Consider the following 12,270-nt stretch of genomic DNA (forward strand, 5'->3'; position numbering starts at 1 on the left):
TGGAAGGCCAAGGCAGGTGGATCACTTGAGGTCAGGAATTTGAGACCAGCCTGGCCAACATGGTGAAACCTTGTCTCTACTAAAAATACAAAAATTAGCTGGGTATGGTGTTACGCACCTGTAATCCCAGCTACTGGGGAGGCTGAGGCAGGAGAATCACTTGAACCTGGGAGGCGGAAGTTGCAGTGAGCCAAGATTGTGTCACTGCACTCGAGCCTGGGCACAGAGCAAGACTCCATCTCAAAAAAAAAAAAAAAAAAAGTTCTTATACGCCAGGCCCAGTGGCCCTACAATCTCAACACTTTGGGAGGCCGAGGCAGGAGGATCACATGAGTCCAGATGTTCAAGACCAGACTGGGCAACATTGTGAGACCCCATTTCTACAAAAAGTTTAAAAACTAGGCAGGCATGGTGGTATGTGCCTGTAACCCCAGCTACATGGGAGGCTGGAATGGAAGGATTGCTTGAGCCCAGGAGACTCAGGCTGCAGTGAGCTGTGATCACATCACTGAACTCCAGCTTGGGCAACAGAGTGAGACCCTCATTCAAAAAAAAAAAACTTGTTTAAGGAATAAAGCACTAGATTCCATCAAGACCAAATAACTGGGAAGGGAGGAAGGGAGGAAAAAAGGGGCAACAAAAGACTGCAAGATTCTCAAATTTTGCCAGTCTTTGACCTCATTGCTCTGCTCACCTCTCAGTACTGAGCAGCCTATCACCTGCAGATTCAGCTCAGTTGGATGTTTGACACAACCCTGCACACCTATACAAAGCTGGATTACCCAGTGTGTTACTCTCCTTGTGCCTAGGCATGAGACGTAGCACTCCATCAGTAAAGACTATTGAGCATGCACCTGCCTCCTATACACATACCTTTATTTATATGTAAACTATATATGAGTTATGCTGTTGTAATATATTCATCACAGGACATACATAAGGATATATATATATATATATATATATAATCTTCATTGGCTTTTATTGGCAATCCTAGAATCGGGAAATGCTTCACTGTATACAATGGAATGTTTCCAAAAGAATAATTGTTTTAAAGAATGAAATAGTGACTCAAATAGCCCAGTCAGTAGAGCATTAGATTTTCAAAGAATGAGATAAAAACAAATGTAAACGGCAGTTCTGTTATGTCCTTTCTTCACTCCTGTGAATCACTGCATACTCCTTGGGACAAATACTCTTAGCTTGGAGACCTCGTGTGAAAGTTGCCCTTGCAAGCCCCCTTTGTGTGTTTCTCATCAGGGTGACCGTGCTTTTGCCTTGCTTCTTGATCTGCCCTCTGGCTTCCTCTTCCTACCTGCCCACCAAGGGCCGCCCCTCTCTTCTGAACCTACTCATCCAGACTCCTAAAACTGATTTTTTGTTTGTTTGCAATCCCTTACTCCTGAGAGCATGGACCTTGCTCTTTAACCTCAGTCACAGACCAGGGCTTTGATCTGCAAACATACGGAACACCTGCAGCCACTGACCTGGCTCAAGCATTGGCTCTACCTGGAAATTCATGCTGTCATATCAAACCCTTCAGAGTGCTTGGCTACCACAATGCTGCTCCTCGGGAAGTAAAACAAGAGATCTTCAAAGAAAGCAACCATCTAGTGTTTCTCATATCAACAACATGTACTCTCCTTTCTCTACTCCTGAGTTACATAATATACAAGCACGGATGTGTCAATGTGACAGACTATAGCAGCACAAATCCGAGTGTTTATTATAATACATGTCTAGTATATCTTTGGTGTTGGCTCTATTGACTTTCCTATCAATCGTTAGTACACTAATTAAATCAATATTCATTTATTACCACATTTTAGATTAGATTAGCTTTTTCCTCTTTTTGCCATCTGGTGTGTCTTCTTCCACTGCAGTCTCTTGCAAATATGTAATCTAAGGGTTATAAAACTCTGTGAAAATGTACTAACCAATACCACAGTTAAACAAAAACTTTCAAAGGAGAAGAAAATCACTCTGTTGAGCTTTCCTAAAGGTTCAATCAGCTGTGAGTGTGACATCAACAATCAGACTCATCTGTAATGTTCAGCAGCCCCAAAGTCAGTGTAATTTTGATTCTCTGAAATCAAGAGTAACAGACTCAGAGGTCTGGCCTCAGCTTCTCTTCTCATGCTTAGATTCTGTCATTCTTGAAATTCTCCTTTGATAAGAGTCTGTTATTCTCATCAAAGGAGAAATGTAATAAGCAGATTTAAGATAATCTTGTGTCCAAAGAGCTATTTGTAAGGGTCATGAAGTATGTCTAGATTTGATTATCTCACAGGAAGTGTTGCAATGAAGAAATAAAGAAAAGGCAGGAATGAAAAGTGTCCTATACATATAAACAAAAGGAACAACTGCAAAACAATCCTAAAACAAAATCTAAGTACAAAGCATTCTAAACAGGGTAACTATTACTAAATTGACACAAAGAAACATTGAGAATGAAAGTATAATCATATTTAACAATTGCTTTGTATCTCACCTCATAAGCCAGGGAATTGTAAGAAAAATCCATGGCTAGATAAAATGATAGTAATGAAAGATGAAAATAAAATAGGAACATTCACCAACACTGCATTGTTTCAACAAGGAATAGTTCATTATTAGAGAATATTAGTGAAACATAAACACTTTCTGGTTTGATTATTATATTTTTCAGGTCTAAAACTTCTAGTTCATTCTCTTTCAAATATGCAAGTTCACTCTTTATAGTTTCCAGTTCCTTGATGAAATGTTTAAGTCTGAGTTTTCTCTTCATAAGCATAATATACATGTTTATGTCAATTTGCTTTTGGTAATTCCACTGTCCAGGTGGCTCATGGGCCTGTTCCTGTATTCTGTTGTTTATGGAGGTTCTGATTCATGTTTTTTTGGTCTCCTCGTGTGCCTAGTTATCTTTAATTGTGTAATAGATGTCATCGTGGAAAAAACAAAAAAGACTTTACAGTAATAATTTGAGTCTAAGGATAATCTTTCTCTTCCTCCGAGGAAGGATTTTTCATTTGCTTCTGCTGGGAAGCCAGGTACTAGCAGTCTAGGATCCATTTGATCAACTTCAGACCTTCAGAAGTTTGGGGGCTCCCAGAGGACTTGAAGCCTGCTTAGGCTCCATGAAAGTGCTGGCTTGTGTCTGGTTCACTCTCGCTCCTACGATGCAGCCCTTTGGTTCCCCATCTTCAATCTGGGTGTTCCCATGGATCACCCTTGAGATCACTGGTCTCCAGCTTTGATTCCCTCTCCTCTGGGAAGCTATTACAAGCACTGCTCAGCCACCTGTTCCGGATTGGCAAATGCCCCTCCAGGCAGAAGTCATTCCAAAAGCCAGACTCAAGTTTCTGAATTTCTGTCTTCTTTCAGGTCTTGCTAAGGTAATTCTTTACTATCTTGACAGTACTTGGATGTTTTTAGAAAGATTTTTAAATATCTCACCCAGCTTTTTCAATTTCGATAAAAATGCTAACATTTTAAAAGGTCAGAAATCTAGTCATACTTCAATTTTAAACACGTGCTGAAAATTCAATGGGAAAGCAAGCAGTCAATAGATATCATTGTTTTTTTAAACAACTATTGAACAACTAATACATGTCAAATTTTCTACACTAAAGGAGATGTCATGGTTTTACTTAACAATATGTAATTCCAAAGAAATTATTCACACAAATTTTAAGATGGATTTGATTCAAATCTGTATTAAAAGTATAAATAAATAAACCTCCATGTAATAAAAATATTATTCACTCAACAAATATTTATTGAGGATTTATTATGAGCCAGTCATATTTTAGGTGCTGGGAATACATCAGTGAAGAAAACATAAAAGTTCCCTGCCCATGTGGTGCTTATATTCTAGCAGTAATATATGACAAAAAAAAATTAACATATAAAACAGTAAAGTAGATGGTATATTATATATGGGTATATAGTATATTAGAAAGTAATGAGTATTATAAAATATAGTAGAACTGAGTAAGACATTAAAAGAGTCAGGAGAGGGAGAAGGTTTATAATTTTTCCATAGATTGAACAGAGTAGACTTCATTGAAAAGATGAAATTTGACCAGGCTTGAAGGTAAAGAAGGAGTTGCCCATGTGGATATCTGGGGGCAGATGGAACGGCCAGAGGGAAGACACTAGGTGTGACTGTGTCCATCCTGATCATGAAACATCTAGGAACCATAGGGCTGGAGTAGAATGAGAAAGTAAGAGAGGAGGTGAGGAGGAAAGAATGAGTTAAGAGAGATGGTGGGAGATGGAGGGTGAGGACAGGTCTTATACAGCTTTAAGGGCTGCTGTGAGAACTTCAACTTTTAATTGCACTGAACGCAGAACGGATTTGATCATTCTGGCTGGGGCATTGAGGATAAGTGGAAAGAAAAACAGAAGACGAGATAAGAGCCCACTGCTGTAACACAGATTATGCAGTCTCAATATACTTTCGATGTATTTTCAAGGTAGAATCCATGAGATTTTTACAAATTAGATGTGGGATGTGAGATAAAGAAAGAATGCAAGTACATGCCTCCATGATATTTAGCCTGAGCCACCAGAAAGGTGGAATTGCCATCTACTGACAAGGGGAAGGCAGAGGGTAGAGCAAGTCAGGGAAGAAGATTGGGAGTCCAGTTTGGGTTGCATTTGAACATATCAACAAAACAAAGGGAGATATATATCCAAGTTGGATATACAAATTGGGAGATAAGGTGAGAGACCTGAACTGGAAATATAAGTGTGGGACTCTTAAGCTAACAGTTTATATTTAAAGCCATGAGACTCAATGAGGTTCTCAAGGGAATAAAAATAGAGAACAAAAATGTGAAAGACTGAGAACTAGAACATTAAGAGGTCCCAATACCATTCACATATATTGTTTGGAGAGATAAAAAGAAAAAGCTGAATGAAGGACAACAGAAGGACAATTTGAGAACAATAAGAAAGAATATACAAAATTAGAAAAACAGAGGAAGTATGGCCAGTAATTATTTCCTCTCTGGCCAACCCTTGCCAGACACTGTACCTCTCTCCCTACTGTTCCTTGACCTTCTTGAAGCTAGAAGTAGATGTCATTTAGCTAGGCAAGCCAGGACCATCAGTATCCCACACCTCAGAAATTTTCCACAACACTAAAGGAGATTTTTCAGAATCATTAGATACAGGAGAGGCCAAGAATAAGTTTTCATCTACTGACTCCACAGTCATGTAAGAAAATGTGACAAGGTAAAACTTCATCTCCAATATCACTCATGTCCCTCCCTCTCTATCTCCCTTCCATACAATGACACCAAATCTTCAACCCAGTGGGTAGCCAGTGACTTCAAACTAATCTCTATCAAAATGTACCTGTTCTGAGTTTTAGAACATCACAGACTTATCCTCCACTAGAAAACAAAGGTGCTATCATCTGAAAGTGATTTAGTGTGCGATTCTACTCCAAAACATTTGCACTTAATCGCAACTTTCAGCACTACTCTATTGATTACAATGGACTGACTGTGTCCCACCAAAATTCACATACTAAAATCCTATGTGATGGTATTTAGAGGTGGGGTCCTAGGGAGCTGATTAGGTCATGTGCATTGAGCCCTCATGAATGGGGTTAGTACCTTTTTAAAAGGGACCCCAGAGAGCTCTCCAGCTCTTTTCCATGTGTGAGGACAGCAAGACAGCCATCTATGAACTAGGATGAGGGCCCTCACCAGACACTGAATCTGCCAGTATCTTAATTTTGGATTTCCCAGCCTCTAGAATGGTGAAAAACAAATGTTTGCTGTTTAAGCCACCCAGTTTATGGTAATTTTTTTATAGTAACCAAAATAGACTAAGACGCTGATTAAAGTGAATGAGACAAGGGGTTTTTTGGAACCATGGCAAAGCTTCACCAGAGAAATGAAAGGAGGGCTGAGCATACACCCCCACAAGAGGTCCTGCCTGGAACTGTTCACAATGAATGCTGCTAATCACCCTGGTTGGCTGAGGCTGGGCAGGCTTCTCAGAATACCTAGGGGACATTTTAACTTGAGATTTCCTATAAGCAAAATAAAGCCACTTGACAAACACTGAGCTCACATTATGAAATGAAGTATATTCAGACTACCAGTGAATCTGGACATTGATTTCATTTAGATATTAAATAGCATCATCTGAAACAGCCTGTTTTAGGTAAAAATAAAAAATCAAATATTGGCCTTTTCATTTGATTCAATCTAATAGACATATGTACATGTTTATTTTAATACACAGACATAACTATTTTGTGGCTTTGTTGGCAAAGTCTAACTATTTTTCTTACCATTTGTGACTACATAAATCTGCATATCACTGGAATTATTGCTGGAGACATGTGTCTCTTTGAATGTGAATGAACTCAGCAAAATGCATTCTGCAGAGTGCCTTCTGCCACTGGTGTGGTGGAGGTCTTCGGGCTAATTATTTAAAGCTGACTTCAGCCTGTAAGACTCTTACCCACACTAAGAAGCCCTTCTTGCAATCCTATTTGACCCTTTCAAGCCCATTTCACAGACGTGATGAGTGTTGTCATCTTAGCATCACTAAATGTAACCTACTGCTTTAAGTTCCTTTCCTTACACTCAACAATGTAATTTTGCTACTCTGACTAGAAGGACATCTATGGGTCCTTGTATTTTTTTTTTTCTAAAAAGGAGGATTCTGCTTCCTAGCAGTTGTGCAACCTTTGTCAGTTCCCTGCGATAGACCCTGAGTAGATGTTCATCCCACCTGTTTCCTCTTCTTCCTGGAATCACAAGGTACCAGGCTTCCTTGAAATTAGGTGTGGCCACGTTGCTTAGTGAAATGTGAGTAAAAATGGTGTATGTCACTGCTGGACACAGCAGTTAAGAACCACTACTACTTATACACTTTCTCTCTGACCTCAGCTCCCAGCCAGGTGCAGAGACTCCATGGGCAGACTCTGGGACCCTAAGGATGGCATATCCACTAGATGAAAACAGCCTGTGTCTCAAATGACTCTGTGATCCTCTCTGGGGCTCTCACTGGGTTGAGTGAGAAACAACCCTTAATTAAGTTAGATGATACAGATGTTTGGCGATGTTAACAGCGATATCGGCGATATTAGCCTACTCTGTTGAATAAACTCCCCAACATTTTATTTCCTCATCCATAAAATTTTCAAAATAATAGAACCTACCTTGTAGGGTTGATGTTAGGATTAAATGAGATAGCAAATGTAAAGCTCTTGGCACAGAGCAAAGCCATATAAATGGTGGCTACTTTGTAATTACCATCATCATCATCATCATCATCGTGATCTCTCTCTCACCTTTTGGAGGAAACATTTTCTATGATCCTAAAAATAGCCTAGGGCTCAGAAAATAACTTTTTGGCAGTGCTCAATGGACAGCATACTTCCAAGACCCAATATCTGACCCGTGTAGTAGTGTAACAGCAAAGCTAATGGGATACTGATAAATCTTCTCTGGCTCAGAACAGTTTTCATTGGGTAAGGTCAGATTTTAATGCCTATCATTTACTGAATAATTAAAATCATTATTTCCAATTGCTTTTGGGCATGCATATTTGTAAAATCCTCTTAGAGATACCATCCGATAATAATTTGTTTGCTATAAATCACATGTGTAACAAGAAACTTTACACGCCATGCATGTTCTATCAATGCTTGTTGATTGACTAAGGGGTATTTCTTTTTTCAGTCTCAAGTTTCCTAATGATTTCCTAAACTTTATACTCACCAGCTCCTTTTTTCAATGAGATATTATTTGTCACTTCAATTAATATCAACAGAACACATCTATTTTTCCAATTGCAGTTTCTCAACACATCATGAGATAGTAAGTATGAATACACAGCCGCATAGATTATAGCACTAATAATTAGATGTAGATAATTTACTCATACTAGCCAACTTCAAAAAGAAATTTGTGTTGATCATCAAATGTAGCTTTATAAGTTATACAAGTAGTTCTTCCTAAGGTAAAATACCATTTAAGCAAATGTTGAAAGGAAAATAGAAATAAAAACCCAAGCTCCAAATAGAAACAAACAGTCTTCTAACACACTCTCCAAAAATCCCTAAGACCTTCTCAAAAACGTAACATTACTTTGCATGCATTGTATCTTCTCTTTATCTCTATACCTAACATATCTGAGTGCACACTGGGGCATCACGGCTTGTGTTGAAACCACAACAAATGTCAGGAATCACAGGCTTGCTTTACATTTAGCTAACTACTTAAATCTACAGCTTAATTCGCAATCATGTTTTATTTTGCCATGTCTTTTTCCAGAAGTAAATTAAGGTGGTTTATAAACACATGTACAAAAAATTACTTAAATAATCTTGCTGAGGAAGTTAAGACTATAAACCAATTTAAAATCTTGACTGTTTGCATCAAGCAGTTCCTGAAAACCAATTTACCTGAATAAGCAATTGGCTCATCTGGGCAAATAACTTTTCTACCATCACCCAATTTGCTCACTTGAGCCAAGAGCTTCCTTTTTATGCAACAGTTCAATTATGAAGACTCATTTTAAGACCTTGCTGTATCCACCAAGATTAAATTACTGTGTCATGTATTTTGCCTAATTTCAATCTGTTCCCCACCTTGAAATATCTACCTTAATCTATTTGAATCAACTTACCAAGAGTTTATACATTTATCACCTGATCCTTCACCCCCTTCCTAAGCAACTACAATTGTCCATTATTGCAGTAAGTTTAATAAAGTATTGCTTGATCAATAGTTTATGCCAGTGGTCTTTTGGGGAACCAGAAGACAATAATCTGGTAAGAAATAAAATGCACAATATCCCATTTTTCTCTTAAAGTCCAAAGGAAATTTCTCTAAATGTTACAAAGTTAATATGGTGCTATAAAATCAGCCTTTAAAATTATACATAATACAATGGGATTAAGCAAGTATTCAGAGAAAATTAGCCAAAGAGAAAATGGGGGGGGTAAATCTAAATAAAGTCTTTGAGGGAGGTTGAAAAAAGCAACAAATAATATGAAGTTTTAACACTTTCTAAAGATTAGCCACAAATTTTTCTCTGAGTTTCCTAGCAACCAGTGCAAAAAGAGAAACATGACCAGTTACTTAAGTCACAAGGTTCATTACTGTAACATTGTGAACAATGCCCAGATCAATATCTTAACCCTAAACAAATGTAATAAATTTCACAGGGCTATTTACTTTAACCTCCACAAATATTTTTTTTTTAAATTAAGTCTCAGTGGGACAAATGTCAAAATAAAAGATCATAATATCTCTTAACAAGTCTGTAGAAACTTGGGCATGGCCACAATGTCATGCTATTATTTGGAGATAAGTAGAGCTGGATTAATAAAACACTTCTTAGAAGATTGGTTTGGAGTATATTTTTAAAGGCTAGAAATGATCCAGGACAGTAGATGTTTCTGGACCAAGCATGATGGGAAATGTATGAGAATGAGTGATCCAAGAGGTGAGAAGAACAAGAAAATTCCTTTGACAAGAAGAGAGTGGGACTTGACAGGAGAGTCTGGTTAAAGAAGGCAGGAAGGGAAAGAAGGAGGTGGGTTCCTGTTGGATGGGAGGGGTGGAGGAAATGTAATGACAGAGGATCTCTAAGCACTCTCAACAATACTTGGAATTTGATTCACTGAATATTAAGAAATAGAGAAAAAAATTGACAAAGAATATAACACGAGAGCGCGCTGGTTAGTGCTAGTGGTTAGTGAACCACTCTAACTGAAACCCACACACAATTGAATGAGTAAAATCACGAAAGAAGAGACTCATATGTGAGAGAGATTCCGTGGTCCAGCTGAATTCAGCTCTGTCACTGGGGACCTCATTTCCTTCTAGTTTGTGAATTTATCAAGGGGAGAGTGGGAGAAAGGGCAGAGGGGTTGGTAAGATGTCCTGAATTTTATACCTTGTTTATCTGTATTCACGGTGTGCAACACAAGAATGGCATGCAACCTACGTTCAGATTTCAGTTTGTTGCTGGGAAAAAGTACAAAAATAAATTCATTTAATTAAAATATTTATGGTGGCATATTTTGTAAATGAGTGGATGGTAAGGTAAAGAAAGGGAGGCATGAAATATTATCCCAAATATTGTACTATAGAACAGAGAGAGAATAGTGGTTCGAACCGGAAAAGCAAGTTTGGTGTTGAGTGTCTATATCTACAGGGCTGTTTGTCATGTTTCAAGTGGCAATGATTCAGTCAAGTATTTGCATTCTTATGGCAAAAATAGATGTGTACTTCAGCAAAGAGAAATAGACAAGAATTATAGATAAAAATCATGACATCATCTGTATACAGTTGCTAATTAAATTTCAGAGAATTTGTGATCTTTTTAAAGAAGAGAACAGAAATGGAGAATAGTAATAAAATTTAGTTCAATGGAAGGAATGCTTGATTGGGAGTCAAAAAACGAGGCATTGGATCTCAGCCCCAATGCAAGTTCCCTCTCAGATTTCTGTTAACTCTTTTCTCTTCTTGGTCCAGGTTTCCTCACTGTAAAATGGGGATGAGGAAGATGAACTCAGTGGTTTTCAAAATGTGCAGACACCAGGGGTTTCTGGAAGGAAGGTAAGGCCAACAGGCCAGGTCTCAGGCCCAAGACCCAAACCTGTTGTTAGCAAAATAGATCTACTCTAATTTTTTTGTTTGTTTGTGTTTGTTTGTGTTTTTTGAGAGGGGGTCTTACTCTGTCTGTTGCCCAGGCTGGAGTGCAGTGGTGCGACCTCAGCTCACGGCAACCTCTGCTTCCCAGGTTCAAGCGATCCTCTCACCTCAGCCTACAGGCATGCACCAAAACGCCTGGCTAATTTTTTGTATTTTTGTAGAGACAGGGTTTCGCCATGTTGCCCAGGCTGGTCTCGAACTCCTGGGCTCAGGCAATCCTCCCGCCTCAGCCTCCCAAAGTGCTTGGATTACAGGTGTAAGCCATGCACCTGGCCTAACTCTAACTTTTGCTATAACAAGAGGCTCTCATGCATGAATTCTTTAGATGAGACCTACAACTTTCAAAACTCTGAAAAACCACTAGACTGGATTATTTCAATTGCCCTCACATCCCTAATAAGTCCCATTAAAGTCAGTAACATATTTGAGCAAGAGGTGTAAGCAGGTACTATCACTTCCATCTTACAGACTAGAAACAAACACAGGAGAAGGAAGCAAACTCTCATTGATGGTAATGCCAAGGCTAGCATCTAATTCAGCTGACTACCAAACCAGGGTTCATATTTCCAAAAATTTTAAAGCTTTCTTTTAAGGTGTCTCACACCTGTAATCCCAGCACTTTGGGAGGCTGAGACAGGTGGATCACCTGAGGTTGGCATTTCCAGACCAGCCTGACCAACATGGAGAAACCCTGTCTCTACTAACAATACAAACTTAGCTGGGTGTGGTGGCACATGCCTGTAATCCCAGGTACTTGGGAGGCTGAGGCAGGAGAATCGCTTGAACCCAGAAGGCAGAGGTTGCAGTGAGCTGAGATCATTCCATTGCACTCCAGCCTGAGCAACAAGAGAGAAACTCCATCTCAAAATAATAATAATAATAATAATTCTATGCCATAATTTGCTTATGTCACAAGCAATATGCAAAGAGGCACATGATGAAGTCATTTTACACAAAAACATGCATCCACATTTGCAGCAATATGCTTAGAGTCAATGAACATCTGTAATTAAGACCACTCCAAAAGCACTCTATTTTTGCTTCCTAAATATGGATTTCCCCCCCAATTTTTGGCCTTCTCTGAACTGCTCCACCTCCTTTTCGATTTGGGTTCCTGTTACTATATGACTCTGCATCCTATAACTACAGTTTGATGAATCACAAAAAAAATGCTACTTGACACAGAAAATTCACAGTCCACAGTTTTGTCAGGGTAAATTATGTAAAATGTAGCTGTTGTACAGAATTAACATTTGATGAGTATGTTGGTCTTTTATTTTTTAGGAATCAATTTAGTTTAAGTGGGATTATCACCACTGAGCCAAAATGAACCATAATTTATAAAATAATATGATAAAAATATTAAGAACGGTTGTGATCTTTAAGGTGTATTACAATTGTGTCCAAATTTGTTTCAGGTGGTTGGTACAAAGATGGGTTCTGAAGCCAGACTGCCTGTATATTAGTCCGTTCTCACACTACTATGAAGAAATACCCAAAACTGGATAATTTATAAATAAATTAGGTTTAATTGACTCACAGTTCTGCGTGGCTGGGGAGGCCTCAGGAAACTTACAATCCTGGCGGAAGG

Source organism: Papio anubis, chromosome 8 (genome assembly GCF_008728515.1).
Source record: "Papio anubis isolate 15944 chromosome 8, Panubis1.0, whole genome shotgun sequence".
Taxonomy (NCBI): domain Eukaryota; kingdom Metazoa; phylum Chordata; class Mammalia; order Primates; family Cercopithecidae; genus Papio; species Papio anubis.